The sequence below is a fragment of the Vicia villosa genome, unplaced genomic scaffold, assembly GCF_029867415.1.
Source record: "Vicia villosa cultivar HV-30 ecotype Madison, WI unplaced genomic scaffold, Vvil1.0 ctg.001676F_1_1, whole genome shotgun sequence".
Taxonomy (NCBI): Eukaryota; Viridiplantae; Streptophyta; class Magnoliopsida; order Fabales; family Fabaceae; genus Vicia; species Vicia villosa.
The window spans coordinates 289,111-306,293 of record NW_026705695.1 but is presented as its reverse complement, the minus strand read 5'-3'; positions in this window follow the sequence as shown (position 1 = coordinate 306,293).

Below are 17,183 nucleotides of genomic sequence, written 5' to 3'. Positions count from 1 at the left end.
TTACTTGACCCTATAAGATTCCCTTGTTCGGGTCTTTGAACTTGTTGAATGATCTAGAAACTCCAATATCTCTTAGAGAAGAAACTCTTCTTTTTCTTCATTAGATGTCAATCTCCAAAAGTCACAATCACAGTCTGTTTCTTTAATTTGAAAACAAATAATCTTCACAAGAACATTGAACACCTTATGAATCACCTCTCAACGACAACTCAAACTCTCTCTTAGAGTTAAGCAACATTCAACAAAAGTGTTTTTGGCTAGAGGTTGAAGTTGAAGTTTTCTCAGAAAAATATCACAAACACTTGTTCACACTAAATGAATAAACACTAGCAAAAGTTTATTTGATTGACTAAACGCTCGAGGTTTATTCAAAGATGTAGAGAAAAAAATTAGATTTTATATGTGATAGAGATAAGGCACTAAAAAAAGCAAAAAAGATACTTTGATTTGAGTCAAGAGAAAAGATGATTATTTGAATCTAGTGAGAGAATGATTTAATTCAAGATGAGAAAAATCAGATTTTAGCATGTTTGATTCGAGTAATAGAATGAGTGACATGATTTTAGTCAACCCAAAGCTTGATTCGAGTCACGCTTCTAGAGAACAAATTAAATTTGAAAAACTTGTGCTTTATTTGAGTCAAACCAATGTGTGACTCGAGTCAAATTTCCATAAAGCAATTCAAAATTGAAATATTCAAGTTTGGTTTAGGTAAGACACCTTTTGATTCGAGTGAAGAAAGTGTGTGACTCGAGTCCTGCATCCAGAGCCAAAATTTAATTTCTAAAATTTGTTCATGATTCAAGTCATGGATTTTTTTTACTCAAGTCATGACTCCATATTCAATTTTTTTGAAAATAAAAATTCATGACTCAATTTAAGAACTCATTATTCAAATATCCATGCACGGGTTTCTTGATTCAAATCAAAAACACCCTGATTAGAATAATCTTGCATTGAATTTTAGTCAAAGGCTAGATTTATGCATGCAAAGAACTAATTGAGAGGGGCTCAATTACTAGAAAGATAATTAAAAAGAAGCATCAAAACCCTAAAAACTCAAGGACACCCTAGGAGAAATTTCATCAATATCTTTATCAATAATATCATCTTCAACTTTCTTATTTGGTGGGTCTTCATTAAAATTCCAACTATAGAATTCTACAAATTTTAAATCTTTACTTATTACAATCTCCTTCTTGATAGGATCATAAATTTTATATGTTTTAGATTCTTCAGTGACACCAAGATGGACACACTTGATTCCCTTAGGATCTAGTTTCTTTCTTTGAACATATAGCACATGAGATTATGTTAGATATTCAAATATAGGCTGATGGCGTCACATTATTTCAAGCTTATTCTATAAGACAAGTTAAGACTCCTATTCAACACATATATGGCCTATAGATCTACTTTAGGCCAAAACTAGTGGGAAACCCGTGCGTCCGCACGGGTTCTGGTGTCGGTTTGTGTATCGTTTTGTCTAAGAATAGAAAATGAAAATAAAATTAGAATCCATTAAAAAAATAGAATAGGTTAATGAATTTTTTTTAGATAAATATAGCAAATGGAAAAAAGTAAAAAAAATGGGTTATTAGTAAATATAACAATGCAAAAAACATGGGTTGATATTAAAAATTTGTAGAAATAAAAATAATAGGATGAGTTTTTGAATATTGTGTTATAAATATTTAAAGAGAGAAAATAAATAATTATAATGTTTATGTAGTCAAAATTAGTAGAACCTATATGTCAAAACCTGGAAAAAAAATTGAAATACAAAAAGGGCAATAAAAAAACCAATAATAGAGTTTATAAGAAATTTAGTTGACATCACAAAGTACTAAAGACAAATTTTCCCAATTAGTAATGTATCTGATATAATAGTTGCAACAATTTTGTTTTTGTTAAAAAGGACAAAAAAAGTACTACCTTTAATGGGCCCAACATAAAGACATTAGGCTAAATATAGTATTAATGGGCCCAAGACATATACATGCAACAGAAGCACATATAAGGGTTGGAAGCATAAGTTGAGTTAGATTTTTTCCCGAAAAGTTAGGGTTTCTGCACGGTGAGGAAAAGTTTGTCGTCGGAGCAACGATCGTTAGTCGCGGTGCAATGACGGATTCTGGGGCATATGACATCCCCCAACGGTTAGTTGCATGTATTTATATTGTTCTGATGTTGTATTAGTTATGCAGATTTTGCTTAAATGTGAACAGCTTTCATGGGTTTATGTTCGTATGAGTCCAATGTTCATCTTTGTCGTTTTAAGGTTTCCATTTCTTGTTGAAATATCAGGACCAAAGAACAACTCCGAATGGAGAACAGCTGGGAAAGGCTCAAGAGGGAGATTGAGATTTGCCGGGTCTTGGAGCTGATAACTGTTGTGGGTAAATGGAGGAGAGATTGGGAGAGAGTCAACCGCAGGAAGTGGGTGGGATGCCTCTGGAAACGCGAGAGTCACTTTAGGCGTGTAGTGGGAATTCTCGACAAACGACTTACTTCAATAAAATGTAAGGCAGGATGGCAATCCGCCCATTCTGGAAAAGCTGAAGGCATTGTCGTAGATGAGGTTGTTTTTGGTTCTGGGGATAGGAAAAGGAAGTCCCGAAGAGAGGCCGAATGTAATGTGATTGTATTATCTTCTAACTCCGAAAGGTAAAATCTTTACACGATATACGTTACTTAGAAACTATGATTCGAGGTGATACTTATTATAGTTATGTAATAGTCCATATGAAGTAATGTAACTGTTGGACGTATCTAAGAAAAAAGATGACCTTAAGTAGGTAATAAATAAGGATAAAAGTGTTGTGATAATTGTAAAAATGTTTTGATAGAAGATGTTTTTGATGTTCTTCTAGATGTAGGGAAGAACAACATGGTAAAAAATTTGATAAGTGTAAGAAGAGGCAAATGACTAAGGAAGGACAAAGTACAACAATTGAAGGAAGGTATAACTTAGAGTAACTATTTGGTAGTTACAAATCAAATGTATAATAATAATCTGCCTAATGTGAAATAATTAGGAAGACTGGTACAATTTGTTTGTTCTTGTTGTAGGGAAGGCACTGTCGGCACAGGATGCAAAAAGCTTGATAACAGCAGAAAGAAGCAATATGGACCAAGTGGCAGTGTGAAAGAAAGGAGCTCTGACTGGAAAGGAAAAGAAGTAATGGGAGAGGATGAAGAGGACCACGTTTCTATTTCAACTGATGAGCAAAGGTAGATATATCAATTTCTGTTAAATATTTAGAAGGTAATCCAAAACAAAAGTGAGAACCTCAATGTTTTAATTGATTTTATAAATCATAGAAGGCATTACAACGTAGATTGTGACAACCTGTTTGTTAAATATGCTTGGATCTCAACCTCAAAAGCTAGCTCAAGAGGTGAGGTTGTCCTCACATATTTATACACCCAACAGTCCAGGAACCTAAGCAATGTGGGACTTCAAACAAACTCACAAATACCAACTTCAACACCCACCCTCACGCCTAGCGTGGGCATGGGCCAAACGCCCACATTGCAGTCCTTAACCCGGCTCTGATACCATGTTAAATATGCTTGGATCTCAACCTCAAAAGCTAGCTCAAGAGGTGAGGTTGTCCTCACATATTTATACACCCAACAGTCCAGGAACCTAAGCAATGTGGGACTTCAAACAAACTCACAAATACCAACTTCAACACTGTTATGTTATAGTAATAGGGTATAGTTAATTATAGAATAGTTTTAAATGCCTACAATTACATTCAGGCATGATGATGAGTTCGTTGTTATCGAAAATGAAAAAAGCTGGATCAAGGAGGTCACGAAGCCAGCAACAATGAGGACTCAGGTTCTGGTAAGTCATATAGTATAACTCTATATTTGCATGACATTATTTAGATAGTTCTTGTGAGTTATTCCTGTAGCAAATTCTAACTGGAGCAATGTATAATAAATTGTAGCAAATTCCTGCTGATGTAATCACTGGGTGTGAAATGGAAGGCAAGACCAGCATCATGTTGTATGACACGGACAAACAGAAGGGCTATAAATGTGTCCTCAAGAAGAGAGATGGGAAGACTGAAATGTTTCTGTGCAGGGGGTGGTATGAGTTTGGCAAAAGCCGAAACTTCAAGAAAGGTGATATTTTGCAATTCACCATTAGGTACCCTCCTGTGGAAGAAATTCTTGTTTTTGTTTGCCGTGGGAATTAGTGAAGAACGTGATGCCTCAAAGTTGTGTTTTGTTTTGGCAGAGTGTGTATTAAGTGGTGTGATTAAGAGTGTTTTAATTAATGTTGTTGTAATATATTTCTGGACAACCAAACATGGAATGTGTGTACTATGGTATTTGGTGATTTAAGTAACTTTTGTTGTAATATGTGTAGGTTACATTTTGTTGCCGGGTTTTTTTTTGTCTATATATATATATGACATGTGGTTATTTAAGTAATTATATTTGTTTTAATTAATAATTTGGAAGGAATGTAAAAGTTGTTATTAAAAGGGTGTTGAAATTTTGATAAAAAAAAACATGACAAAATATTTTATTGGAAAAGTATATTTGAAACAATAACTTAAAAATAAGTTTTAGAGATTAGTTTATATGACGAATTAAATGAGATGTTACAGGTAATTATATAAGGTTAGTATTAAGAAAAATTAGATAGTGTGGAAAATAAAAGATTATAGGAAAAATAAATGGTGTGGTTAATACTTATGGATGTAATTTACATTGAATATAAAACTCATATATAAATAAGAAAAATATAATTACTGGAAGATTGAAATATATAATATTCTGAATTAATATTAAATGAAATTATATAGTAATTTAAAAAACGGGATATATATTAAAGATTATTAATAATAAGATAGATGCATAGAAGGTATAATTGCATTAAAATTTAGAATATAAGTTTGAGTAAAATTATCATTAAATGTGACACTTAAAAATTTAAAATAGTTTTTTATATATAAAGATATTTGAAAGAAATATATGATTTAATAATAATAATTAGATAATAGATAACAACAAATCTGAAACAATGCTGAACAAAAAGAGTAGTTCAACTTTAGAGATAATAAGTTATAGCATCTAAAATAAGAGTATTGCGTTGTTCCAACAAATTTGTTGAAAAAAATAATTAGTACAATATTGGGCTGAGGAATCAGCTGGGCTTTAGGTCCATGGTATTGATCCATTGTCCGCAAAGTAAGTATGATGAATAAATATTTAACGCAAATTAGGGCAAAAACATTGTATTCGGCTGCCGCTATTGTAAAACCTGTAACATTTGGACTCTTGCACATTTAGTGTTCATCAAGCAGTAGAAAAATGGCCAGTAATGGTTACGGGAACCCATTTTACGGTCAAAGACCAGAAAGGTGAGTAATACATTGGTTGTGTTTAGTTTTCTGCCTAATAACTGTTATCTCATATTTGTTGGTTTAGCAGTAACAAATCTGGTTGCATAAATTACTTGTTCTAACCTATAAAATAATAATGTAGGTCACTTCGATCACTTGAGGCGGAGGCCAGATGGAGAAGAATGAAGATCGATAATGAGATGGAATTGTTCGTCCAGAACAGACTGGTTGAAAGCGAAAAGGAAATGGGATCGGAACTGGGTAACAGGGTTGTTGGTTCTTCTGGTACAAAAAGGAGAAATGAAGCGGGTAATTCAGTCGAGAACACGAAGAGTGTGAAAAAAGGATGTGAGTGGATTGACTGTGTAGTTGATGCCGAGGATGCAAAGGTGAGTGCGATTGAAAAGGGTGAGTTCCCAAAAGAAGATCGGGTTCTGAAGAAAATGAAAAGTGTGATAGGTAGTGGGTCTGAGTTTTCAAAAGAAGACAGGGTTTCGAAGAAAATGAAAAGTGTGATAGGTAGGGAGTCAGCATGTATTTCCATATCCTCAGACAGTGACAGGTATTGGTTAACATAAATTTCATTAATCTTATACATGTAAAATGTTATAGTATGGAAAAAAAAGCTGCTTATGTAACTGTTTTTTATTAACAGTTCGGAAGATGAAGATGAGATGAAAGAAAAAGTAGTTGGAAGGACCACAACATACCATGTATGGAAATTGAAAGTAAAGTGTGGGGAAACAGTTAGAAAACATCTGCTGGTGAGTAGGTCATTTTAGAATAATATCACACATTAGTACTAACAATGAGTTAGGCCATGAAAATATTGAGTTACACTAATGTTGTATTCTGCAGGAAATCCCTCACAAAGTTGTTGGGATGGATTTATTGAAGGACGATCAGGTGCTACAGATTCATGATGTTGATACAGGAAAACACTATGCCTGTGAAGTCCACCTTGCAGAGAAGAAGAATAAGGTTGTGAGGTTCATAGGACATGGGTGGTATGAGTTTGCCAATGAGAGGGAACTTAAAAAAGGAGACAAGGTGGTTTTTGCTGTTCGCAGTCCTCGTGCATCAAGAATAGTGGTTACTGTTGTGAATCGTTGAAAGTTGAGTTCGTTTATCATGACGTTCTATGTTTAAATGTCATTTTGGTGTGCAAAACCAAAGAAGGTTGTGACTTACATAGGTTGTTGCTGAACTTTTTTTGTCAATCTAATAGAAGTGTTTATGAAGTTCAGTTTCTGTTAATTATGGTATATGTAATATTGCTGCCTGTTTTGTAATTTACATTGAATCACATCCTACTGCAAGTTTTATCTGTTATAACTTTATATACCCTCGTGTACTTGAATATTGATATTTGGTAGAAATCTTGTTAAATTTGGAAGTTTTGGCATGTTTGTACATGTACGTTTATGAGTGTCCATGCATTAGTTGCAAGGTGTCCACTGTTGGTTAACGGCTGTAACGATTTATAAAGACATGATATTGTTTTTAAGAGGTTTAATTTTTAAAAAACGATTGTGGTAATTATTACATAGATAATAATACAAAAATTAGCAGCATCCAAGAGAATAAATATTCGTGCAAAAACATATTTTAAAAGCAGTTATAATATATATTTCTGAAGAGTAAATATGGAGTAAAAAAATAAAGATTGATTATCTTCAAAAGGCAATCTCCAATTAAATTAAATTCAAGTAAATTTTAAAAAATAAAGTAAATGTAGATTAGAAAATGTAAATAATCTTAGAATCGTTTATAAATAGCAAATAGATTTATATTTTTTATAAGACAAGTTAAGACTCCTATTCAACACATATATGGCCTATAGATCTACTTTAGGCCAAAATATGTTTGACACGTTTCTTTCTGCTAACACGTTTCTTACCATATTCATCAATGCTTTATTTTTCCTTGGAGACACTCAATTTTTTAAGGAGTATATGTTTCAGAGAGTTTTTTCTTGATTCCTTGCATGCTACAAAAATTATTGAATTCATTAAAAGTGAAATCTCTACCTCTATTAGTTCTAAAGCATTGAACCATATAGCCAGATTAAACCATTATCCTCATGAAATACCTTGCAAGTGCCACACCCTAATTCCCCGACCAACATTTAATATAAAATCAGATTAATTTTTTTTTTCAATCTACTATACAAACAATTAATAAAAGATTGATCAATTTGAATAATATGCCCTTTGCTAAAAAGTTTTTTACACATAAAAAAGGGCAATTCTGTAACTAACAAAATCACATACCACTTTTTCAACTTTTCAATAACCAAGCGACAATTGTTGGTCTCTCATTGGTCCAACTTTTTTAACCTTTCAAAAACCAACTTTTTCTCCCCAAACACACTTCTTCTCTCTTACTTAAATTTCAAATTTTTTTCACATTTCATTTTCCCACACTTTCTTACTTTATTTTAATTATTTTTCATTTAATCACAAAAATTATTAATAATCTATTTTTTTAATTTTAATAAAATTAAATATTTATTTATCTCACGGGTCACTATCAATACAATATTTAATTTATTTTAATCGATCATTACACATTTTCTCTATCTTAATTAAAATTTTAAATTACTCTCAAACTTTCTTCTCACACTTTCTTACTTTCATTTTAATTTTTTTTCTCTATTTATGTATCAACTCTAAAAAATAATGTATTTTTTAATTTAATAAAATTAAAAATATTGTAATCTCACGGGTCACTATCGACACAATACTTATTTTATTTTAATCAATCATTATTTTTATTAGAGAGATAATATCCTTATTTTTAATTTTTTTTCTTTTTTCATTTCACAATTCTTTTTTTAATGATTATTTAATACAATTAAATCCATATGATTATTTTTTATTTTACGTTTGTATTTAAATATATTTTATATTGCATCAAATAAATTTTTTATTTCACGGGTCATTATCAATAAAATATTTATTTTTTTTAATCAACAATTACTATAAATTGAGAGATAATTTTTATATAATTATTTAATATAATTAAATTTATATGATGTTTTTCATTTATAATTAAATCATTTATTTTAAATTTATTCGTATTTAATAAATTTCATACAATATTAAATAAATTTACCCGTGCGGAGCGGAAGCACGGGTATCTTACTAGTTTAATAAACATTGTAAACATGCAATTAGATGTCACACTTTTCAACAAATCAAACTTGCTCATTTGTTTAAAGATACGTAACACGGTTTTGGAGGAATCAAAACAAATTCATAATTGTCAACATTACTTTTTTATTACGCAGCGGAAGATAATAGGTAATAACAAAATCATTTGCATTCAACGAACAAGGATAATTATTTAAGCAATAGGGAGTTCCTACGACTCCAAACAATTCATCAAATAACAAAAACAATTAATCAGTCACCCCCTGATGTTACGTATTAGAGCAACAACGCCAAACTCAAATAAATACAAAAAACAACATCTTCCAAGCTACTTCGCTAGCAGGCTAATCTTGATTACCTGCACGTTACCTATGTGGAGGCAACATTCAAATAGAAGGGGTGAGATATCACAACAACATAAAGGAATGTATAATAATAGTCATATAGAAATATGATCATGCATAGTCATACATTCAGTATCTCACACCCACACCATTCCAAACAATCATCAAGAAATTCACACATCCATCACACAACATATTCCTCAAAATAACAACAGTAATACAATGCAATGAGACCGACTCACAGAATCATTGAATGTGGTACCAATATCCTTCTAGATCCCCTCCATATAGGATTGGAACTAACAAATATTGAACAATTTGGTTCACATCGTTCCAAATCCCCTTCATCTAGGATCAGAACCACCAACAGGACCGAAGTCTACATAACATCATGCATGCGACACAACCATGCAAGTACACACAACACATTGACATACACATCTATCAATGCAACACGCCAATAAGGCCACTTACTGTTCATGCATACAACATACAATAACACACTACATCAATACACCTTAAAGCATGCACACATATCAACATAACATACACAGTCCTGCACGGAAAAGTATCAGATACCGATAAAAATTAATTCCCTGGTTTCAAAAGCATTTTTTATTATCGAAAACATTTTTAGCTTCCTGTAGGTTCAAACGGCGCGTCGAACGGACATACGAGTAAAAAGTTGCGATTTTTCAAAGTTTTGACGCAACTACAAACACCGACATCATACACTGACACAACAACACCTCATAACACACCAATTAAATTTATTTCCAGAATCTAAAACCATTTTCATTGAAAATAATATTGCGCTATCTTTCTAACGCTTCGAATGGGGACCCAAACAAAGTTACCGTTCGAAAGTTATGAATTTTCGAAGTAAAACACTTCCTGCCATACTACAGTAATCGATTACACATGTGGTAATCGATTACTACCCTTGAAATTTAAAAAAAAAGTCATTTTTAAAGCTGGTAATCGATTAATAATATGTGGTAATTGATTACCACATAACCTACGCCAAAAATGCATATTCCAGTAATCGATTACCAATATCTGGTAATCGATTCCCAACACAGAGAATTAATAAAAACTGTGTTTCAGCAGCCTAAATCCCTTCCAAGCCCCAATTTCAACCCAAAAATAGGTTTCTCATTACTAATCATCAACACACATTTTATCCAATGTTCCTATGCATTCCATAACATCAATTCCATCAATACAACCACGAACCTGTCAACAATTTATCATATAGAGATTCACACATACCCACTATGTAATCTCATGAACAAAGACATACAATAACCATGGAAATCCAATTCCCTACATACAGTTCATTATACAAACCCTAAACTCATTTCACAGATATGTGAAGGGCATGGTTGTGCTCTAGGCCTTCTTGAGGTATTTCTCAAGCCATTGCGTCAATCGGCTTGATGGTCATGTCGTATTCAACATAATTGTGTCCTCTCATAACTTTAATTTCATCTTCCAGTAGTCCTAAACTCATTAAAATCTGGATGTCTCCTTGCACAGTAACACATCCTCAAGAGTTCTTTTCGCATGTAGGACTGAAATCAATCAATCCTAAGCTGACAAACTTGTTGTGTATTTCTGGAAAGGATCCGCGTATAAAATAAAGATCAGATATACGGGCCTCCCTTGAACACTCTCCGATCATATTGGCAGCATGAAAATTTCTATTTCTGAAGGCTCGAATAAGACCTCGGTCCATCCGGTTTTGAAGTTCTTGTTTCACAAGGGCACACCATTGGAGTTTTTGGAGCAAACTCTACAAGTAGCATAATTATGTGGCGGTAAGTGATTGTCCTTACTCATTGGCGTGCATCCTGACGAGGCTTCCTCCCATCAAATTAATATTAAAGTTTTGATAGTCACCAAGACATCCATAGATCATATTCACTGAGTGGACATCTTCATTTCTTCTTACTCTTCTGGTCATACCGATAATTCCTCTATCCATCAATCCTTGGAGGTCATTAATCATAGTCGGGAAACCATGGATGGAGTTAGAACATATTGAACAAGCACTATAATCATGTTGATAAGAATAGTCAAGTTCACACGGTAGAGTGTGCATTTGCACTAGTGATTTTGTTGATTCTCGGATGTCATAGACATGCTCATAAGCAGATCGGACGTGCACAACATTCACTGCCCCGTGATTAGGCAAAGGATTTCCTTGAACATTTGGATTCACATCCATGGAAGTGAGTATACCGCTTCAGACGAGCTTTTGGACTTCACTCTTTGGTGGATAACAATTCTCAATTTTGTGCCCAGGAGCACCTTTATGGAAAGTACAATGATCATCTGCTTTGTACCAGTATGAAGGATTAACATGAGGAGGTGGTTGATCTCTTAATTGAGTCAAATTTCTTTGTAGCAATGCAGGGAGAAGTTCAACATAAGTCATCGGAATTAGATTAAAAGGTGGATACCTAGGAGCCCTTTATTGATATTGCTGAGGAGCCTGTTGTCGAGGCTGTTGAGTTTGTTGAGGTCTTTGTTGGACATTCTGTTGTGGAGCTTGATTGATCATAGGGGTGACAGTAGCAATTTGTTGTTGATGATAACCTATTTTCCTTCCTCATGAGACATCACTAATAGTTTCTTCCTTCATTTTGATAAATTTACTACCAAATTTCTTTGTTCCATTAGACGAACCAGCTTCTTTGGACAGGCAACCTTCTCAGATACCTTCTTCAAGTCGCATCCCCATGTTTACCATCTCAGTAAAATCATTGGGTGCGCTTGCCACCATTCTTTCGTAGTAAAATGTACCTAAAGTTTTAAGGAAAACTTTAGTCATCTTTTTCTCTTCCATTGGAGGGATAACCTGTGCAGCTAATTCACGCCACCTCTGTGCGTATTCTATGAAAGACTCTTTTTCTTTTTGGTACATAGCACAAAGTTGATCTCTGTCCGGTGCCATGTCAATATTGTACTTGTATTATTTGATGAATGTTTCACCCAAGTCATGGAATGTATGGATGTGCGTACTATCCAAACCCATGAACCATTTTAGAGCTTCCCCAAATAGGTTGTCTTGAAAGTAGTGAATTAGTAGACATTGATCTTCAGTATGCATAGAAATATTCCTGACATACATGATCAAGTGACTATGCGGACAAGAATTTCCTCTGTACTTCTTAAATTATGGGAGTCTGAACTTGGCAGGGACTCTGACATTCGAAACTAAACAAAGATTGTTGACTTCTTTCCCAAATAGATATTTTCCCCTTAGAGCCTTGATATCTTTATGCATCACCTGAAATTGGTCTTCAAATTATTCCATTTTACTCATACCTTCAAAAGGTATACCATGAAAAACAGGCTCATTGTGGAGAGAAACAATGTTCATTACAGCAGGAGTAATGGTCATAACAGCTTGAGGGATTGCAGTTTGTTGAACATGAATCTGTTGTCCAACTAGTTGGAAGTCCATATTAATTCCCCAAGGTCTAGTGGCCATAGGATTCAATATCAAAATTGAAGGAATCTGAGGAGTCATAACTTCAGAGATCACAGTTGCCTGAGCTTGGGTTAATGGTTGATGTTAAGCAGCCACCAGGTCTTCAACCAAAGATGTCAGTCTTTTGATACCAGTGCGTAGGACAACAACTTCCTCTTGCCATTATTGGTCACCAACTTCACCGTCCACCATTCTTCGATGATGATTATCCCGAGTGTTAGTTGGAATGGAATGAACATGTACTTGAACCCCAGGGTACAGGGTTCGATTCACACGAAAGGCAAAAACTTTACTAGAGAGGGGGATAAAGAAGATCGTGAGGTCGCAGTGCCGGGAACGGCGAAGGCTCGGGCTGTTACAACTTCCTCTTGCCATTATTGGTCATCAACTTCACCGTCCACCATTCTTCGATGATAATTATCCCGAGTGTTATACTGGTGCGTCAGTTTGACTTTTTCTAAGAAGAGAAGGAAGGAATAAGACTCAGACTCAGAAATGAACATGTGATATGATGCATGCAATGCAAAAGACTTTTTATTTTTATGATATTTTAGGAGACTATCCTTGAGTGAGTCATACCTCAAGAAAGGATTATGAGACTTCAAGTCAACATGAACAAGTCATTAGCACAAATAAAGTCAATACAAGGCCTCTAACTGAAGCAACAAGCAACATCAAAACAACAAGTTGTAAACAAACATAAAAGGATCAAATAAATTGATCAAACTTGGTGTGGATATAGGTCATACCTAGGTTCATTACATGTCCAAATATTGGGTTCAAAATATGACTATAAATTTTTCAATTCAAATCACACAAATTCATTGAAATCCAAAGGACTAAAATTCAAAGGACTAGTTCACTTCAAAAATGTGAAAGGACTAAAATTCAAAGGACTAGTTCACTTCAAAAATGTGAAAGAAATAGACTAAAGGCCTATAAAATCACTATGAAATAAATAAAATATCTATGATGTGTCTAGTAGTCAGAAACAAAGTTTGGAGCTCTTGGATTTACATGAAATGTGCTCAATTATTCACAAACACCAAGACTAGCTTCCAAAAGTCTCAATTGAACTAGCTCACAAAAATAAATCATGAAAAATATTAAAACAGAATTGAAAATTTTAAAATTTTTTTTCTTATTCTTTTGAGTCATCTAATAACATCAAACAAAAATAAATTGAAAATTATAAGCAAAATAAGATAGGTTTTGAAGGCAATATGTGCAAGGGATCATAAAAAAACCCCAATTTTAACAATTAACTTCAAAATTGCATTTTTGAAGTTAAACTTAAAATAAATGGAAACTAAAACCATACAAAATTAAATAAAAATCTAAGGAACTCAGAAAGTATTTTTTTGTAATTTTTGGATTAATGAAAATATTAAAAATAAATTAAACAAAACAATGTAATAAAAATATGGATAACATGACACATTTAATCAAATGAATTATTTAAAGGGTCACGAAAATAATAAAAATAAAAATAAAAATTTTATGAAGGATTAGACTCACAAAATGATCATATTCTAATTTTTGGGATTTTTTTAAATTATTCAAACTAATTAAAATAAAATCAGCAAACAAAAGGAAAAAACATCAGAAAATAAAAGAAATAAAAATGGCTTGTCAAACTTGACTGCCAAGTAGGATGTGTGGGACCCAGCAGATTCGAAACCAACCAATCGGGTTTCGTCACCTTCCTTCAACTCTTCAAAAATTTGGGTTTATTAAACCCTAAACCGAACTCAAGCTTCCTAGTTCAGATCAACATAAAACCTTCATTTCTCAACAAAACTTCATGAAATAAAAAGAAAATTTATAGATCTCATATCATAGATCAACATAGCCACTAGTATTTCACCAAACAACGTACAAATCACAGATATATTCATGCATAAAGTCACGGTTTCAGCTAACTTCATGAAATTTCATAAACACAAGAACATGGTTCAAGCACAAACAAACTCAACAAACATAATCAGACCACTTGTCTGGGCAGCTATATGCAATTGAATCAGTTTTTAAACAATCAAAACCTCTACATGATGCAAATGAAAGGGTTTGGCAACTTACCTCAAAGTTGTGAAAAATAAATTCACATTGGCCTCTGATCAAGAGATTAGCAGAAAAAGGGGAGAGCTCGAGTTTGCTTCTGAGTGTTTCCTTTTTTGGAGAGCAGTCTATGCATTAACTCTGAAGGAAAGGTGCTTTTATATCTAGGGTTGATGACCTGGTTGAGACTTAATCACAAATCTCTTTCAGAAAAAAGTTAAATGACTCGCGATAAACATGTGTTACTAGGACACTTAGCCTTCAAATGAAAGGTTAGAAGAGCCTTAAGCATATGATGAGCTGGCTCAGCATTCTTCTCTTACAAGTTTGTGGTGAGGTGTCGAGCTTTACTTCTTTTGGTAAAGAAAAATCATGTGCATGCATGTCATTCTCTATTGTGTTTGGCTTAAAGTGGAAATAAGTGATGTATGGCATGTTGCATGACATCAAAATTCACCATAAGAAAATAAAACCCATCAAAATTCTATGTGATTGCCTTTGAAAATCGTGACCATGCAATCACCTTCATGCCATCATAACTCTATCAATCCTTGGCCAAATGGAATGGAATTGGACTTTTTGGGAAACTAGAAGCATGATGAACAACTTTGTTGTTGATGACTTAAAGAGATAAATCATAAAAGTAACTCAAAAGTTGGCACAAGGTCATAGTGTATCTGGCTGCAGGCATCTCGCACGCATGCAAGGGCATCTGGCTGCAGGCAAGATGCCATGGAAATTTTCCAAAACCTTATCTCAAGAACTCTCTTGTTTCTCCACCAAATTGAACAATCTTTATATCAATGTAAAGCTTAGCTTGTGTAAAACAAGTAGGTGCCAAGTAATCCCCAAAATTAAGCTTGTTCCAAGGAGAAAAACCAACTTGAAGTCTTGCCCATGAACTGTTTGATGAAAGGTTAGGCCTGGTGTGTCAAAAGGCTTGTCATGTTGGCAATTTTGCCTTGCGATACCTCAAAGTCCTATTCAAGATAACTCTTAATCCAAGCCCTTATGTTACACAATAATAGAGTTGTAGCCCTCTCTTCAAGATTTAATTGGCCAAGAGAATCACTCAATTTCATCAAGAAATGAGTGAGTTATGATCACTCAAAGTTTGGGAAAATTCTTCATAACTTAAAAAATTCTTACCAAGATACCTTAAAGATTAAGTTATCTCCAAAACTGTTGTTTCTTTTGATTTTCCTCCACAAATGATCATGTATAATGAAAATAGGGACTTTGAACTGAATGTTGACCAAAACTCCTCTGGGTCAACTTTGACTTGTGTTGACTTTTTGGTTAAAATGACTATTTTGCCCCTTTTGATAAATTGAACCTCTTCCACTCAAAATTGAAACTCAATCTTCCAATCATATATGCTTAGACACATGTGAAATCAATTATTGTTCAAAAAGTCAGAGATTCCCTGATGCAAACACAAACCCTAGTTTTGACTGGCTGTGTTAGGAGATTATAATCAAGCCTCAAAACCCTAATTCCAATGAATATGATAGTGAACTTCTTGATCAAAGATGTCTCATATAACCATGAGATGACATTTCTTCACAAATTTGGCCCACAGAAGCCTTAAATCTCCTCAATTATTCAAACCCTAATTCTCATTTCAAAAGATAGGAGATGAGTAGACAACCTCAAAACCCTAATTCTTATGAGGTAGGTGGAGAATATCTTGAATAAGAGTGACGGATATGGTGATATGAGGATAGTGCTCCAAAATCAGGTCAAGTGGTGATTCATCTTCTCTGTAACACCCCATATCTTCCATTTTAATTTAATTAAGATTTAAATTAATTATTGGAAATTAATTGGCATTTTATTGGAATTATTTAAGGATTATGGATAAGGAAGTTATTGGGCTTGTGTTGTAGTTAGTAAAGAGGGGGTGTGATGGTTAGGCCTTTTACTAAAGTTTATTCTATTTTTCATAAAATAGAGTAATTGTGGAAAAAGAGAAATTAGAACCAATTTTGGAGAAAAGAGAAGAACGTGAAAGAAGCAGAGAAAGGAGAAGAAGAGGAAGAGCTTTCAGGTATTTTAACCAAGGTAAGGGGGGACTCTTTCGATTAATCTCTATTATGTGATTATGGGCAATAAAATAGAGTAAGAATATGATTTGATTCAATTGGGTATATTGGGATTGGAATTGTTAGGTTTAGGAATGTTATAATTGATGAAATTGTATGAATTGTTGGTTGATAATGTGTTGTATCGATGTATGATGATGTATAACGATGTAATTTATGATTATATGTCTGTAATTGGTGTTTGAAATCGATTTTGGGTTGAGGATGTGTGAAATCGCACGTTCGCTAAGCAGATGTTGTTTGTATTTTAAAAAAATAAAAGGGCTCGCTAACCGGAACTAGTCCGCTAAGCGGAGGTCCCAACGTGGTTCGCCTCTGTGATGCATCGCTTGAAGCGGGGTTGTTAAATTTTTACCCTATAAGCGCGCTAGTGGTCGCTAAGCGGACCCTGCAGTGCAGAAAATTATTAGAACTTTGCATTAGCGTATCTTTTGATCCGTGTATCCTTTCTTAGTGCCGTTTTGGGCGTTGTAAAGCAAATTAAATATTTTATATGATGAATTGGTGAGATGGGCGGTGGCCTGACTTAAATTTAAAAATTGGTTTAATTGCTTGTGAAATGAAATATTGTGCATATATATGAATGTGTGAATATGACAATATCTTGGTGTGATACTGGGTGAATTGTGATTGTTGTTGTCGTAATGAATGTG